The 16,682-nt window shown below is 41.8% G+C and overlaps 1 protein-coding gene across 1 annotated transcript in view; it reads left to right on the plus strand.

Annotated features, from left to right (window-relative positions):
* arhgap42a (Rho GTPase activating protein 42a) overlaps nucleotides 1-16,682 on the plus strand; it is a 533,191-nt gene that overhangs the window by 188,601 nt on the left and 327,908 nt on the right. The gene's annotated exons all lie outside the window — the stretch shown is intronic.

Raw genomic sequence — 16,682 nt, forward strand, 5'->3', positions numbered from 1 at the left:
AATTATATAGATTTTTCTTTTTCCCACCTATTTGCATTATTTTAAAATATTTTTAAATCTTTTATGCTCCCCCCACCCCCACTAGAGCCATACCTTGAGTGCCCTACCATCCATTCTTAATTAGCACATTCGTTTAGATAATATCACCAACTTCGACACCTATGTGTTCTTTTGTTTTGCTGTCTGTGACATCTTTTGATGATCTGCTTCTATCACTGCTTTTGCCTACAACCACACCACCCCCTCCACTTCTATCCCCCCACCCAAGCCCACCCCCCCACCACCTTAAACCAGCTTATATTTCACCCCTTCCTGGGATTCGCCTAGTTCTGTCGAAGGGTCATGAGGACTCGAAACGTCAACTCTTTTCTTCTCCACCGATGCTGCCAGACCTGCTGAGTTTTTCCAGGTAATTCTGTTTTTGTTTTGGATTTCCAGCATCCGCAGTTTTTTGTTTTTATCATTTTGAAAGGCTACTCCTTCAGCTTTCACAAGCTAATTAACAGTGAGAACTAACTTGATCCCCAATGCATGAGTGAAGATTCCAGAATATCATTCAATTAAAACTGAATTTGATTTATTCAACCATAATAGATCAATGACCATGATGCCTAACATAATTACTCTCAATGCAGCGGAGATGATACAAAAATGGAAAAAATGGCACTGGCTTGAGATTCACCCCATGTCTATATATCTGCTTGAAAGAGGTGGGGGTCTTATTAAAATATTTAATTTGAACTCCTATGATGGCTGTAGAACTGCAATATTGGCCAGGACTTCCCAGTTGGTGAGTGGGGTGGCAGGGTCCGCTTGCCAACACGTAAAATGACGCGGGATGACATCAGGCAGAACTCCCAACATCACCCCACCTCATTTCAATTTTCAGGTAGGTGGGGACTCAGCAGAATCAGCTGTGCGCCTGCCGACCTGTCAATGGCCAATTGAGGCCATTGACAGTGTAGTTAAAGTAATTAATGGACCTGCCCATTCAACCTTAAGGTTGGCGGGCAGGCCGGGAGCCTTGGAGGGCGTAAGAAAAAGCATGAAACCTCATCCACGGGCGGGATGAGGTTTTATGTAGGTTTTAAAATGTTTAATAAAATTGTCGATAAAAGTGATGGACATGTCCCAACTCATGTGACGGTGTCACATGAGGGGACATGTCTTGGAATTTTATTTCTTCTGTTTTTAAAATTTTTTCAGATAGGAGCCGATCTCCCTGAGGTAGCACTTAGCCTCAGGGAGATGAGTGCGCTCTTTTGCGCGCATGCGTGAAAGAGCGCACTCTCGGCTGAGGGAATCTCCCCCCCACCCCGCCCTCACTGGGAGCGCATACTGCTTCTTTGCGGATGTGACACTGGGTGGGCCTTGATTGGCCCACCCACGTTAAATGACGGCGCGTCCCTGACAGGGGTGCTGATTGGAGGCGTGCCTCCACATGCCCGCTCCTAAACATCCCCCCCCCCAAAGGGGGGAAAATTCAGCCCATTGTATTTGTGTAGCGTTAAGTGTAATGTGCACCACACATTCTCTGTCATCAGTTCCAACCATTGCGCAGTCTAACCTACTATTCGTAAAGGGACCACATGTGAGTTAAGGTATTTCAGTGCCATCTTCTAGATTATCTAAGCCCTGTACATTCAGGACATGGCTGATGGCTCAGCTGCAGAGGAGCAGCTGAACCCTCTGTCCCCCACCCCAGTCATGATTTAGTCAGTGTTTGTTCACTGAGTGCTAAAACCTCAACTGTAATATTTCAATGAGGTCTGACCATGAAAGTGGCTTGGACCTGTCTGGAATGCACTAGGTGTATCCTCTGACTTACAATGAGCAATACCATAGGAGATCTGGGATAAGTAAATAAGAATCAATCAATATATGTATGTACATAATGGCATTCCATTTCCATTTTTCGCCACAAATGGGAAACTGTACCCTATATATGCTTGAAATTGCACTGGTTAGGTTACTGATCAAATGTGTATAATTACAAATATAAAATCTATCAACCAGTCCAAGGCAGCATTGTAGTAGTCAATTGTTTATTTTGCTTTCCATTAAAATATATTTGATTTATTTGAGTGGTAACCTGGTGCAGTTTTCTTAATTTTGTTGATAATAAGTTGATCAGCAAAAACAAGCATTTTAATAAGGGTTTTCAGTCATAACATAAGAAATAGGAGCTGCAGCAGTCCATTTGGCCCTTCAAGCTTGTTCCACCATTTAGCAAGTTCCGCCTTAAGTCTACCTTCCCATGCTATATCCCCATGTTCCTTAACTCCTTAGTTTTTTTGGGTACTATCAATCTTTTCTTTCACATACTCAATGACTGAGCATCCACAACTCTTTGCCAAGGATTCACAACCTTTTGTATGAAGAAATTTCTCCTCATCTCCATGATCTAAATGGCCAACCCCTTATCCTATGATTGTGACCATGTGTTATAGATTCCCCGGCCTAGGGGAAACATATTCTCTGCATTTACGCTGTCAAGCTATTTAAGAATTTTATAGATTTCAATTAGATCACCTCTCATTCTTCTAAACTCCAGAACTAGCCTACTTAATTTTTCCTCATAGGATAATCACATCATCCCTTCATCTCAGGATCTAGTCTAGTGAACGTTTGTTGCATTTCTTCTAGGGCAAGGAGACCAAAACTGCACATAGCACTCCAGGCCTGGCCCCATCAGTGCTCCTTATAATTGTAGTAAGATTTCTTTACTTTTATACTACAAACCCTTTGTAACAAAAGCTAACATACCATTTGCCTTCCTAATTGCCTGCTGTACCTGCAAGTTAACTTTCTGTGATTCATGTACAAGGACACCCAGGTCCCTTTGAATGCAAATGTTTCCCAGTGTCACCACTGAAATAATATTCTGACTCTTTATATTTTTCCTACTGAAGTGGATAACTTCACATTTTGCCACATTGTATTTCACCTGCCAAGTTTTTGAGCATCCATTCAACCTGTCTATATCCCTCTGTAGCTTATTTGCGTCTTCTTCACCATTTATTTTCCAACTTAACTTTGTGTCATCAGCAAAATTGAATATGTTATACTCAGTTTCTCACCTGAGTCATTAATATAACTTGTAAATAACTCAGGCCCAAATATTGATTCTTTCAGTATACTGCTCATTACCGCCTGATGACCTGAAAATGTCCCGTTAATTTCATGATAACATATAACCCCCTATCCCATGATTCCTAATCTTGTGTATTAATTTCTTGTGTGGCACCTTATTGAACGCTTTTTGAAAATTCAAATTCACTACATCAGCTGATTCCCTCTTATCCATTCTAATAGTTACATCTGCAAGAAAACTTACAACAGATTTTTTGTGCATTAAAGGAATATTGATTTGGTACAAATTATGTTCTGATTTTTAAAAAGTTAGCCATTGCTTGGCTCTTTAACTGCAGTTTCCCAGTTTACCTTAGTCAATTCACCCCTCATAAACTACATAGTTTGCTCTGTTTAGTTTTAAGACCCTCGTTTTGGACTTAACTAAATTACTTTCAAGCTCATTATAAAATTATATGATGGTCACTCATCCCCAGGGGCCCATTTACTACAAGGTTATTAATTAACCTTCTCATTGCACAGTATTAGATCCAAAATAGCCTGTTGGTTTCTCAACATACTGATCTAGAAAACTGTTTTGTATAGATTTCATGAACTTGTTCACCACATGTTTCTGCAAATTGGTTTGCCCAATTTATATGAAGATTAAAGTCCCCCATGATTACTGTATTATCCTTATTACGTGCATTTCTAATTTCCTGGTTTAGACTCTGCTTATACTAAATCACTGTTAAGGGGCCCATAAATAACTCCCACCAATGTTTTCTGCCAGTTGCAATTTCTTGACTCCACCCAAACTGGTTTTACATCTTGATTTCCCTTGCTCCTTTTCCTTTTCATCAATTTTTCTGATGTCATCTTGGTCACTAATGCCCTTTGACCTTTGTTATTCTCTGTCCCTCCTGACCTATCACTACCACATCCCTTTTCACCTCTTCATCCCCATACTTAAATACGCTTCCGACCATGGTCAGTTTTTCCATTTACGCCGCAGTCCTTGTTCTCATCCCCACAGGTAGCAAGTACCCATTGGTTAAAGTCAAGAGCTGCATCCCAGATCCCAGTACCTCTTAACTTGTAGCCACATCCCCTTGTCCCTAGCCATTGATCAACTCTAAAGTTCTGCTTTATCCGAGGGTTGTGGCTGCCTCCTGGAACAAAGTGTCCAGATAACTTAGCCCCTTCCTGATGTCCTTCAATGCCTGCAGCTTGGACTGCAGCTCAATGACTGAGCTGAAGCTCTTTGAGCCACAGATTCTTGGCGCAGATACAGCTGTCCAGGATTGCTGTCCACAAGCTGCTGATGTGCTTGCCGGCTTCCGTCCTCCACCTCTGAATAACCTGATTTAAAATCACTGAAAATTATTTCTTAAATTAAAACTTTAATGAACCATATACAGTTTAATTGGGATACACTAATCAATTTCATAGTTTAAAAAAAATTTGTATGAAGAAACTTTAAAAATATGTCAAATAGTGCCGAAGAAAATGAGTGTAATTCGAAGAGCAGAATCACACAATTTCAACCTCAAGGTATGGACGTCTTTATGGGCAGGGCCTTATCTAATGAATGGAATCTTAAATCAGTGTAAATCACTGATCTAATGCACAGGTTTGGCCAATTCCACTCAGATTGTGCTGGTATTACACACGCAGAAATGAGTGGACACACTACCCCAATGTATATGTTTATGATAGGTCAGGCTAATGGGTCATTCACGTTGTTGTTTGACAAAAAAGCCTAGATATTAAATTTTTAAGGGAGGAAAAAAATACTATAGTTGGAGAAAATATTGAACTGTGATTCTTACAAAATGAAATTCAAACAAAACTAGAATCAATGGTTAATGATCTACTGATGTGAAATGTTATTAATAAAACCTCAGGTATATTTTTTTAAAAATGTGTAAAAATTAATATTTAAAATAAATAATTCTTGAGATATATTGAAAATGACTGGATTTTCTCAGAAGAAATAATTCTAATACAGTGGAAATTACATTAAAACTAATGGTAGACCGGGAAATACCAAAGTAAATACCTGAAGCTAAGTTGTAATTTACAACAGTCATAACTGAAATATATTCCACAGATTTCTATGTCTGCTGCCTTAGATGAAAGGTCCACCAAAAAAAGTCTTGATTGAGAAAAAACTCAAGAGGAGGGGTGTGATCAAAGAAGACCATTACTTTGTGATAAAAATCCTTCCTGAAGTATACCGGAGCAGTTTGGTATAATTTAGTTACTTGGAGAAGGCAGCTTGCTGCTCTGAACCTTTTTACTATTTGACCAACTGAGAGGATGCCAGCTTAACTGTTATCTGTTACTAGATCTAATAGAGAAAAGGCTGATCTCAAGAATAAAGAGATCTTGAGCAGGATAAGCTCAGAAGCCTGATTTAAGAGCTGGAATCTGCAGAAATTCTCTGTATACTCTCTATTGATATTACTGATTGCTTGTAGAAACTGTTCATCAACACTATTATAATTGAAGTTTGTTATTAGCTTTCACTGCACTACATGACTCGCCTGTGCTATACTGCTAAATATGCAAGATTAAAAATGGGATTGCTCCAATTTTTGGTTGCAGGGTTCTGATTCACGATTAGCCCATACCTGGATGCTTTGAGCGAGGCAGGATGCAAACATGCTGTCTCCATATTTCCATGATTTGAGCATGCAACCTGATGCTGAATGGTATGTGGGCTGGCTGCCCACTCAGTGAAGAGCCCAGCAGTGTGTACTATTAGCATGTGCTTCAGCTAGCCTGCATCTCTTAGTGGCAACTTGTCCCTCTGAGCACAGCATTCATTATAAGGTGGCTGCTGTTGACTGTGCAGGAATTGGCTGCAAAGCAAAGGAACCCAAATGAAGCAATGGCTGAGAGAGTGAACTCCTAGCATTTTTGATTTGGTGCTGAGGGCATCAGTGCAGGAGATTGAAATTGGAGAGAAACAATGCTTCCACCGGGGTCCAAGAGGTTCTCAAGACAAATCCTGAGAAGGCAATGTGAGCAGGTGCCTAGAGATCAATTCCGGGAACCTAGCACCAAGGGCCTGACAACAGTGCTTGAAGATGTTCAATGACCTCACACAGGCGGCCAAGGTCAGTGAATATATCTTTAAAGGACATCTCCTAGCCACCGTACCATCATTCTCTCACGCTGTTCAATGGACCACACCCCAGTCACTCACCATCAGCTACCTCTTGCAGGCGAGACTTAGGCCTAACAGTCAGATACTCCACCACATGTTCCCACACCTTTCTATGTTGCCAGCCTCACACCCACCTCTTGCTGCTTGCATGTTCCTCCAGCTATTCAACCATGGTAGGACACATTGCCCTAACACATTGCAACACAATCACTGATATTCTTTCTTCTCTCCTGCAGGATAATGTGGCCCATAACCAAAAGGAGCAGATCAGAACTGGAGGGAACAGGAATGCCTGTATCATCTGAACCGTCTGGAGAAGATTATGCTCTGTTTCACGGGGCAGGATTTTACAGTTGGTGTGTGGGGGCAGGCCAGACATGCCGATGTGTAAACTGACGCATGATGACGTTGAGCTTGCATCCCGATGTCATTGCACTGTCTCGCGACGCATGCCCGCCAATATTTAAACAGCCTATTAAGGCCATTAAGGAAGTAATTAATGTAATTGTTAATGCTGCCCATCCAACCTTAAGGTTGGTGGGCAGGTGAGAACACCAAGCGGTTTTCGGAAACTCACCCACAAGCGGGATGAGGCTTCCTAATGCTTTTATTAATTAAATAAATAAATGTCTTGAGATATCAAAACATGTCCCATCTCATGTGACACAGTCACATGAGGGGACATGTTTAATTACATTTTTACTCCATTTATTTAATAATTTCAAAAGCCCTTCAATCTGCCTGAGGCACAGTGCTGCCTCAGGGAGATTGATGCACGCATGTGCAAAAGCACGCTAGCCCCGATTCTTTCTCCTCCCCTTGCCTACATAGATAGCGCTGAGCACTACGGCTCGCGTCTTACACTGGGCGGGCCTTAATTGGCCTGCCTGAATAAAATGGTGGCGCAGAGCTGATCACAGGTGGCGACTGTCTCTGTGACCGCTCCCGCTGAGCCTGCCCACCAACTGAAAAATCCTGGCCATGGGGAGACTGTGACACAACCCATTGAATCAGGTATTGGTGAGAACTTTCAGAATGATGGTAGTTCATATTTAGTGATCCTTCTCAAGTTCCACCTTGCCCTCATACTGCTATCTGACATGAAGTGTAAGCTGCAGATGGTGTGATCATGGATCTTCTGCTTTCTACCTCAACCTAACACTTGCCTTCTACATTTATCTATTCAAATACCCAAAACTGCCAGGCCAGCCACTGCAGTATCATGAGGAAGGGCAAAAGACGTACGAGATCTCTGATTAAGAAACTTCTTCAATTGATCTGATGCTTGCAGCCAACAGCTCAGACACTGACACTGCGAATGCCTGAGAGAGTAGTGTAAAGTTGGGATCTGCACATGGTAAGTCAGCATGCACAATTGGACTATTGGAGTTAAATATCCCTGTATACAGATGTTTAGGAAAGCTAGGGAAGGAAAAAAAGGAAGTGGGTGGCAGGAGAGTATTGCAGTGCTGGAGAGAAAGACTGTCATAGAGGGGTCAAGGAGAGCATCTATTTTGTTAGAAGTAAGAAACAATAAGAGGTATCAGCACACAACTGTGTGTATTCTATAGGCCTCCAACTAGTGGGAAAGATGTAGAGGAACTAATTGGTAAGGAAATTACAAAGAGGTGCAAAACCTATAAAGAGTTATAATGGGGGCTTTCATTAGACCAGAATAGTAATAGTGTAAAAGGCAGAGAACGTAAAGAGTTTCTGAAGTGAGGTTACGAGAATTTTCTGCACCATTATGTTTCCCGTCCAAAGAGGAATGAGGCTTTGGTGAATTTTGTTCTAGGGAATGAGGTGGAAAAATGAATGGGGAAAGTGTCATTCGTTAACATGTAGCGGGCAGTGACCATAGTATCATAAGCTTGGCTATGGAAAAGGACAAAGAACACTGCAGAGTAAATATAATTCATTGGAGGGAGGCCAATTTCAATACATTGAGAATTGCATTGCATAGGTAAGTTGGATTCAAAGGCTGGTAGGCTAAACTGTAATGGAACAATGGGCTGCTTTTAAAGAGGAGATGATTTGCTTACAATTGAGGTGCATTTTCACGAGGGGAAAGGTAGGACAAACAAAGCTGAGCTTCCTGGATGACCAAAGAAGGCAAGAGCGAGAGAGACAGAAAGATGAAGCAGGTAAAAGGCGTGTAGGACAAATGTCAGGTTGACAATAGAGATGAGAACCAGGCAGAAAATAGAAATTCTGAGGGGAAGTGAAAAGAGAAATAGGAGCAGCAGAGAGGGAGTTTGAGAAGAAACTGGCAACCAATATAAAAGGGAATCCAAAAGTTTTCTATAGGCATATAAATAGTAAAAGGGTGGTAAATGGAGGTGCAATTGGGGACTTAAAAAAGGAATTACCCATCAAAGCAGAAGGCATAGCTGAGATACTAAATGAATCCTTTCTATCTGTCTCTAGCAAAGATGACAATGCTGCCAAAGTCGTAATCATAAAGGAGGTAGTTGAACCTATAGATGGGCTGAAATGTGATAAAGAAATGATATTAGAAAGGCTGGATGTACTTAAAGTTGGTAAGTCACCAGAACCGGATGAGATGCATCTGAGGATGCTGAAGGAAGTGTTTTGAGACAGCCTTTTGGTAAAGCTGAGTTTTTTAAAAATCCCAGAGGGAAATGTTAAATAACTGTCAAAACCTATATTTTTAAGTGGTATGTTTGAGGTGCAACTCAAAGGCAGGAATCAGACCACCAGTTCTTGAGAGGTTTTATATTAAACTAAATGAAGCATTTTATTAATTTACACAAGTTAAATATATACACGTGACTACAAATTACTACTATCAAAATTTTAACAAATTCCCAAACTAATCTCTATTAAGGCAACAGTAACCCATAGACTTAACCAGATACCAGGCATAGCATTTTCACCTTACAAATTCAAAATGAGTTTCCTCTCACTTTAGTTTCTGTGGAGACAGTTGTAGGCTTACAGCTGCTTTGATCTTACATTGTTTCTGTACTGCACACAAAACTGCTATCCTTATACCTAGTACAGCTTATTGAATGTAAATTCTCATTGTATCACCAGCCTATTCTAACAATAAAACCCCTTTCATAGGATATCAACCCTGTCAACACCCCTTTGTCCTTTTGTCTATAACATCTTTGGCAATCTCTTCTTTGTCTCTACCTATCACTGGCCCTCTATCCAGCTTGACCTGTCTCACCCCCTCAACCAGCTTACATTTCACCACATTTCTATATTTCTTTGGTTCTGATGAAGAGTCATTTGGACTTGAAACGTTAAATGTGTTCCTCTCCGCAGATGCTGTCAGACCTGCTGACTTTTTCCAGCTATTTGTGACGTTATAATAACCATGTTTAAAACACTAGTTTGGTCTCAGCTGAAGTATTATGTTCAATTTTGGGCACCACATTTTGGGAAGGTTGTGAAGGCATTGAAAAGAGTGCAGACAAGATTTATGAGAATGATTTCAGACATGAGAGACTTCAGTTATGAGAATAGACTAGTGAAACTGGGACTGTTTTCTTCAGAGAAGGGAAGGTTAAGAGGAGATTTGATTGTGGAGTTCAAAATCATGAGGGGTCTGGATAGAGTAGAAACTGTTCCCATTGGTTAGGAAGCAGAGGACACCAATTTAAGGTGAATGACAAAAGAATCAGAGGCGACATGAAGAAGAACTATTTTATGCAGCACGTTATTAAGATCTGGAATGCACTGCCTGAGCCTGTGATGAAGGCATATTCAGCTTTCAAAAGGGAACTGGATCGTTATCTAAAGAGAATAAACTTGCAGGGCTGTGGAGATAAAATAGGGGAATGGAATGAGTCTAGTAACTCTTGCAGAGAGCTAGCATGGACACAATGGGCTGAATGATCTGTATTGTAACCATTCTGTAAGTGGTGGCCAGAGGTATGACAGCACTTTCAGAGCCAGTCATGATGCAGCATCTGGTGGCCACTGTCTCAGCTTCCTTGGCAGCACAGGTAGAAACCATCTGATAACTGTATGCTGCAATAGAAGTTCAGACTGAGATCATGAGATCCATACTTGCTGCCATGGAGGCTCAGACTGCTCAAAGGAATATGCAAGCTCTCATAGCAATCCAGCGTTCTGTCTTCCAACAGAATACTAGAGTTGCTGAAGCATCACCCCAACAGAGTAGCGTTGACACCGTGGCGGATGAACCTGCTGTCCTCTCTCAGATCGAGGCCATTTGTGCTTCCATCCCTGCTACCAGTTGTTGCCTCTCAGCTAGGGAGCCCAGACAATAGCCAGTCAAACTGAGGTGATGCTGTCCAAAGCTGGGCCCTCAAGACTCAGAGTTGTTTTAGGTCATCCTGCAATACCATAAGCACTTTCATGCTGAAAGTCAGCAGCCTTCCACTAGCCATGCTGCAGACACTGGGATAGCACTGCATAAGCGTACTAGGCCAGGCAAAGGCACACAAACAGGATGCACAAGGGTGAATAGTTCAGTTTTGTATGCATTATTGAGTGTGTTGTTCGATTAAGTTTATATGGAAAGTTTTTTTGTTGGGGGCTTTTATTTCAGGATTTTGGTGAGGAAGATGCTTTGATGGAGAATGGCAGTTGGACAGAAAGATGGGTAAATGTGGAGCAATGATGATATTGGATGAGATATTAGTGGAAGCAGAGTCTTAGTAGCTGCTCATAGCACATCTAGAGCAAAGGCATCCTACATACCTTCTCCTTGCTTCCTCTTCCTTCTCCCGAGGTAGTCTCCAGGTGCCTAGTGGCGAAGGCTGCACCCTTATTATACCGAGATTGTGGGGGTTGCAACAGACTACCATGAACTTGGTCACTTTCTCTGGTGAGTACTGTAGAACACCCCCAGAGTCATCCAAGCAGTGGAACCATTGCTTGAATTTGCTGATAATTTTCTCCATGATGTTTTTTCTGGCATCATGGCTCTCATTATATGTGTGTTGTCCTTACTGGTCAGGTGACAAAGGGGAGTCATGAATCATGTGTACAGAGGCTATTTTTCATCTCCAGTCAGCTAGCTTCTGGTTCATCATGGTGGTCTAAAGGTGGTGGAAACAGCTATCTGCCTCATGATGAGGGTTTTGTAGTTGCTGCCGGGATAATGGATTTGCTGTTTTGGACATGTTGCAACAACTGCATGTTGATGGCATGGTAACCCTTGCAGTTCCTTTACCTTTCCCTGTTTACATATGGGGTCTGCAGAGCCACATGCATGTACTCAATGGCTCCCTGCATCATTGGGAATCATGCTGCCCTGACAGAGCCATGTACCCACTTATGCTTCTCTCAGTTAAGAGAGAAGACGACAAAGTTCCTCCTGCTTGAGTACAGGGCTCCCTCAGCTCCCTAATGGAGTGATGGATGGTAAACTGGGAAGTGTTGTCTTTATTGGCTGCTCCTGCCTGAAAGGACCTGCTTCTATAGAAGTTGATGACGCCGGTTACTTTTATAGGCACCGGCAGTCCCATTCTCACCTTGCTATGCAGCTCTAGATCCTTTGAAATAGGCAGCATTGTTCAGTGACCATCTTTTTGCTGAATCATAGGCACGTCAAACATTGCTTCTGACTGAGCAGGAGGCAGGACAGGTGCTCCCTGAAAATCTTTCTCGATAAGGCCATCTGTGTAGATCCCTCCTCTTTCTCCCTCTGTGCACAGCTTTCCATCTCTAACGCCAATGCTGCATGTCCCTATCGTGTTGCAAGCCACAAGGGACTGCATCTATAGTCCCCATAACTAGCAGGTGTTCTGTACATAGTGCAGTAAACTCCTCTGACCTGACCTTCGGAATGCAGCAATGCTCCCTTCCTTCAAAATTCATTAAGTCACCAAAACTCCTAGTGTTGCAAAGTAACAGTGGTGACAGTGGGTTTTCACATTCAAAGAATGCTGCCACTGGCAAGATGAGGTTTTCCCATCATTGCTTCACTAAGCCAACCAGTGTTCATTTTTCTGATCGCAATGAAGATTTACTCTTTAGTGAATCTTGAGATGTTGTTTGGTCTTTATTTAGAAGTGAAAGTGCTAAACTGACTCCTTTGCTGGTAGCAATAAAACTGCTTGCCTTCAGCTTTGATAAGGCAGTAATAAAAACAAAAATGCTGGAAAAACTCAGCAGATCTAGCAGCATCTGTGAAGAGAGAAACAGAATTAACATTTCAAATTCATATGACTCTTCTCAAACGAGACAGCCTCAAGTAATGTAAATAGGGAGGGCAATGTACTGAGGTCAGAGATCTCTGGCAGAGCAGTGCTCTCTTTGGACTCTCAATATAGTAAGCATAAAAATACCTGGAAGTGCATTGGATACTTAGTGAGCATTACTGAGTCACCTCCATCACTGAAATAGTTTGTGTCCAAAATGCTAACCTAGGATTTCAATAGTGCTGTACAGCAAGCATCTTAGATACCTCTATTTGGTTGATTTGTTTGAATTTTTTTTAAAATGCTTCTGCTAGTTAGCTGCTCTTCCCCACTCATGTTGGAAACTGCATTTCACTCTTGGGTTTTTACAAAACATGCTTGATATATTTTATGCACTCTGGATTTCCCGTTGCTTAATTAATTTTAGAAACTTCTGTATTCAATACCTCCTTGTTTCTTTTGCTGACAATTCTTGGGGAGCAGAGAGTCTGCTTTTCTGTATTTCTTTTACTTTTGAAAACCAGGATTGCAAAAATATCTAAGGTCAACTAGAGTAGATTAGATCTCTTGAGAGCTGACATCTGTTAAGTGTTACAATCCAAGTAGTATAATCCCAGCATTGATGAATGCACAGCTCTAAACTTCTTTATTCCAACCCTGATGATCTTGTATAAGAAATCTGTAATAGTTTTAGTTTAAGGTCGACCTTTGAATTGTTCAAGTGACATTGAGGAAGTGTGGAACTGAGCTGTTGCTGATCATACATGCTTGTAGTGGTACAAATGAAATATTGTGAAGTAGCTTTCTGAAATGAGAAAATATTTTGTTGCTTGTCGCAGTTGACCTTTTTGCCTGTGAAAATTCCCCTGACCACTTCAAATCCAGTGCTATCTTCTAATAAACAAAACCTATTATACTATTTTTCCTGCAAATTAAATCTATTAGAGCTTGATTTCTTCCATTACACCCCTCTGGATGCCATTGGCGTGACATTCTAGAAATTACTTTCTTATCACAGTTTTGCCTGACAATTGAAAAAAGTCAATTTTCAATTTTACTTTTAAAGGTCGGTTTTTTATGAGGTTCTGCTGGCTGCGCGGAGTCTCGTTTGTGGTGGGAAAGATCTGGTGTGAGAAAATCATTTGTGTCTCCTTTCCATTGAACATTTATTTTAAGTTACATTTCTTGCAGAATTGTACAATTTTGAGTGAGGCACTGCCCCCAAAATGTGCATTGCCCAAAAAAGATGGTTACATCAAGTACATGGGTAATCCTAATATTTGCTCAAATAGATGTCATAAAGGGGTAAAAACAAAAAAACTGCGGATGCTGGAAATCCAAAACAAAAACAGAATTACCTGGAAAAACTCAGCAGGTCTGGCAGCATCGGTGGAGAAGAACAAAGTTGATGTTTCGAGTCCTCATGACCCTTCAACAGAACTGAGTAAAAATAGGAGAGGGGTGAAATATAAGCTGCTTTAAGGTGGGGGGGGGGGGGGTGGCGGTGGGGGGAAGAGAAGTGGGGGGGGGCTGGTTGTAGGGACAAGCAAGCAGTGATAGGAGCAGATAATCAAAAGATGTCACAGACAAAAGAACAAAGAGGTGTTGAAGGTGGTGATGTTATCTAAAAGAATGTGCTAATTAAGAATGGATGGCAGGACACGTGTCTTGCCCTCTCCTATTTTTACTCTGTTCTGTTGAAGGGTCATGAGGACTCGAAACGTCAACTTTGTTCTTCTCCGCCGATGCTGCCAGACCTGCTGAGTTTTTCCAGGTAATTCTGTTTTTATCATAAAGCGGGTTTATTGTTCCTCAGCTCTTAGTTTTATTTTTTTTTCCTATAAGCAACCAGATTTTGGTGAATCTTGCATTTGGTTTAATTTTTGCTATGTTGCCCACCATTATTTGAGTTTTTTTTCTTGCTGATTCTTTCTTCTTTTTATTTGATTATTGCTGCCATTTAGATTGCACATACAAAGTGTTTAGTTTGGGCATTTTTTGGAGATGCTAATTTTGCTGCAGGATGTAGGTGAAAAAGAAGTTTCATGAACTCTACACATAGCAACAACAACAGCTAAGGCATTTTTTCTACTGCAATATCATTTTAAGTGCCTTTGCACATACCTAGCGATTTCAGAGAAGTCCTGTCTCTGCTGCTTCTCCTTTATAAGACTTGTGTCAGCTGCTGCCAGAAGGTCTTCATATATTACCAGATTCTCCCTAGCCACTCACTAATTTACAGTTATTGTGGTGCCATTAAACCGCCAACGTGAAAATTCGCCACTCTATCCTTTTGGGGCAATAAAAGATGAAGAATTTTAATACTTGGTGATCAGCATACCCTACATGGCACTGGAAAATTGGAACCAAGTCATCCCTATGTGGCAGACTTGCATACAAGACTAGTGCACCACAGGACACTATGATGATTGACTCGGCAATGTGGCTGATTAACTGTATCTGAAAAAAATAGATATATCAAGGGGGAGGGGCTAGGATTCTTGGCTGCAGAAAACCACCCCAACAGCACCCCCCCACCCTCCTTCACGTGAGTGCACTCAGGGGAGGGTGGTTCTGGCTGGACAAGGAATGTGCATTTAATTATGCTTTTAATATGGCTGCTCTTCACTACATTGCAATTCTGTCAGAAAGCTTTGGAGAAATATTGAGCAAAGGGCAGATGCATAACATTGGGACAGGAGGGACTTCAAAAGATGGTTGCTACTCTCGTTGTTCTTGTCCACTTTCTAGTTACTGAATCAAAATCCATTTGCTGGAATTGTTACGAATATGAGGTTTTAAAGGATAATTCTGCTTTGGACTGCCTCTTTAAGGTAAAATGGAGTGAAGAAGAGGGTCATGTAATCTGCTAGGAATTCTGCCTGACTGCGATAGAGATTGGAGGCCCAGGTTGTGCATTATTGAAACACACGGGCAAGGTTTAACACTTGAAAACAAAGGCAATTGCAGATGTTCTTGTTGTTGCAGACTTTCTGTCTCAGAGAATTTGAAGAGAGAGAGCGAGAGAGAAAGCATGACACAACAGAAACCGTTGTGGTTTTCAGAGAAAAAGGCTGTTTTCTGTCCTAGCTTTTTTTTAATACATTCATGGGATGTGGACATTGGTGGCTAGGCTAGCGTTTATTGCCCATCCCTAATTGCCCTTGAGTAGATGGTGTTGGGCTGCCTTCTGGAGCCACTGCAGTCCATGTGGTGTAAATACACCCACAGTGCTGTTAGGGAGGGAGTTCCAGGATTTTGACCCAGCATCTGTGAAGGAAGCTACCAGGCAGAATGCTGGGTAAAGCTTGTCCTCTGGTCACAATACGTATCTGGTAGTTTGCTGTATATCTTATTTATCTCGGAGAAATGCAGAGATGACTCTAGTTCTAAATCTCTATTTACAATACTTCAAAACATCTCAGAACTTGCAGGAATTTCAACACACATGGTCTTTGCAGGGGGCTTCAGGTCCTTTCTGGAGCATTCACCGATTTCTTAACTCTAGCTTCACCCACAGGACTAAGCAGTCAAGCAAGTGTACATGGATCAGTTACTAGACTAGCATAATCAAACACAGATGAAACAAACCATTGAACACCACAGGTTAGCATAAGTTTGTTTGTTTACATCAGATTTTCCTTTTCTGTTCATGGGATGTGGGCGTTGCTGGCTGGGCCAGCATTTATTGCCCATCCCTAATTGCTCTTGAGAAGGTGGTGGTAAGCCGCCTTCATGAACCACGGCTGTCCATGTGGTGTAGGCACACCCACAGTGCTTTTAGGTAGGGAATTCCAGGATTTTGACCCAGCGACAGTGAGGGAATAGCGATGTATTACCAAGTAGGATGGTGAGTGGCTTGGAGGGGAATTTCCAAGTGGTGGTGTTTTCATGTGTCTGCTGCCCTTTTCCTTCTAGATGGTAGTGTTTGTGAGTCTGGAAGGTGTTGTCTAAGGAGGCTTGGTGAGGTCCTGCAGTGCATCTTGTAGATGGTACACTCTGCTGCCACAGTGCTTTGGTGGTTGAGGGAGTGAATGTTTATGGATGGGGTGCTATCAAGCGTGCTGCTTTGCCCAGGATGGCATCAGGCTTCTTGAGCGTTGTTGGAGCTGTACTCATCCAGGCAGTGGAGAGTATTCCTTCACACTCCTGACCATTCCTTGTGGATGGTGGATAGGCTTTGGGGAGTCAGGAGGTGAGTTACTCGCCACAGAATTTCTAGCTAGATCAGATGATTTATCTGTTTGTGGCCATTTAAATCTATAGTTTTGCATTATTCCGTCTATTGGCTT

The sequence above is a fragment of the Carcharodon carcharias genome, chromosome 11, assembly GCF_017639515.1.
Source record: "Carcharodon carcharias isolate sCarCar2 chromosome 11, sCarCar2.pri, whole genome shotgun sequence".
Lineage (NCBI taxonomy): Eukaryota > Metazoa > Chordata > Chondrichthyes > Lamniformes > Lamnidae > Carcharodon > Carcharodon carcharias.